Below are 2149 nucleotides of genomic sequence, written 5' to 3' on the forward strand. Positions count from 1 at the left end.
CCAGAGAGGAGGCTGTACTGCACACTCTGCCCATTCACATGCTGGAAACATGGCAGTGAAGCTTCTCAGAGGATGCTCCCTACCAACCACTCAAGATCCCTTTCACCAGTATCCTTGAAAATGGCCATGAGGGGTGCCTTTGGATTAGTATTAACCCGACATATCTGGGTTTGGCATGTGCAAGTGAGAGCAGATGGGCAGGGCGTGCTAAAAAGCATCATACCTAGAGGTGCTGGGGGCACACCTCTGCCCCCTTGTAGACTTTCTTAGGATGTAGACAGACATGCCATTTGTATCAATATCAAAGAATGCCAACGTAAGCTATTACAATGCAGTTTTTACCTTTACATGATTGTGTAGCAATCCAAGCTCAGCAAAACTGCTTCAGTGTTAACCTTGCTTCATTCCAAGCCACAGTTAGGGTGAGGTAGTTCACTGGTATTGCTGTAGGCTCATGCTGATGTAACAGCCAGCTACAGTGAAATGCTTAATTCAGACTCCTGAGCAAAGCCCTTTTACAGCACCTAAAATATACTTTCTTCTATACTTTTCACTGTTCAAGGAGGAGCATCAGTCAAATACCCAACAAAATGTTAAGGATGTTATAGGTGAGCAGTTCCCTTTATCAAGCAAACCTGTACTTTTCATCAAAAAAATAAAAACAGATTTGTTTGAAAAGGCTTATTTTTCATAATACTATGCTGACAGGGATTAATTAGATTCTTCTCATTTAATTTTTTGCCAACTCAATCCCGTATTAGTTTTTCAGGTTTTTTTGCTTGGAACTGATATGTGGCTAGCTGGCTTTTACTTATCTGAGTCATCCTGTTTACCCTTTCGCAAATATTAGAAATCCTTCAGTCTTCTGGAATTTCCCAGCTATTAAATCTATTAAAACTTAAAGCCAGCAAATAAGATCTCTCCTTGGCATTTTAGGGCCTGTTTACTTAAAACATTTATTCCTTACATTCACTGTCTTATGTCCCACTCAGTTACTAATGGGACATCCTTTTGTGACTCAAGGTCTTCACCCTGTTTCTTTCCAAATGCAGAGCAAGTATATTCATACAACATTTTTGCCTTTTCTGCTTCATTATTAGTAATTTTACCATCTCAAACTTTCTTGCTGTTAGGCTTTCTTTTGTTCCTAATATATACAAAAAACCCTCCTGCCAGTCATGATTTTTTCCCTGATGTTTTAGTTTCCCTTATTAATTTTTATTTCCTAATTACTAATTTATATAATGGCATCTATATCTCCCCTTTATAATTTATTATATAGTTCTTTATTTCTAATTGCTGAATCAAGTTGGAGTAGCCACTTGAACCAAAATAGACTTTTAGCTATAGTTGATCCCATTCTGGATTGTATAATCCCTGCATTTTGGCCATCCAATAAATAAATTCATAAAGACAACCATAAGTCAATTTTGCTCTTAAATTGCATAGTTTGGGGAAGTTAGCCCCTTCGAGGAATCAATAAATAATTAATAGTTATGACAATCTTCTATCTAACAATATTTTAATTCCATTTTTTAACTAACATTGATCCAAATGCATTAACTACATTTCTGAGCTCTTGATAACTCTAAAACAAGCAAGGGAGTGTAAAGTACAATGTCATCCTTACACATCTATCTTTTACCTACTTTATCCTTCTTGAACATGTTATATCCTACCGAGGTGGAGGCTGGGGCGGAGGCAGAAGCCGAGGCGGAGGCTGGGGTGGAGGCCAGGGTGGAGGCAGAGGATGAGACAGAGGCCAGGGCGTAGACCGAGGCAGAGGTGGAGGCCATGACAGAGGCTGGGGCAGAGGCCGGGGTGGAGCCCAAGGGCGGGGTGGCCATATAGCTCTGGCTCCATTTCTCTCTGGCTCCATTTATCTCTGGCTCCATATAATGATCCTACCTTCCTTCAAGGTGATATTCCACTTATGTGAATTTCCCACTAGGGTCCAATGATAAAAATTGTATCAAATTTCTTCTCCTTAATGAGAAATCCCATTTTCTCTTTCTTTGGGTGTGTACAGACATTCAGGCAGCCTGTCAGGGAGGCATTCTACCTCATGGTGCTCTACACAAAGTGCCATGAGTTAGAATGCCATTGAACCCAACAGGTGTAAAAGAGCCCCAGACAGGGGAAGGAATGG

The sequence above is a fragment of the Alligator sinensis genome, unplaced genomic scaffold (assembly GCF_000455745.1).
Source record: "Alligator sinensis unplaced genomic scaffold, ASM45574v1 scaffold668_1, whole genome shotgun sequence".
In the NCBI taxonomy this organism is placed as follows: domain Eukaryota; kingdom Metazoa; phylum Chordata; order Crocodylia; family Alligatoridae; genus Alligator; species Alligator sinensis.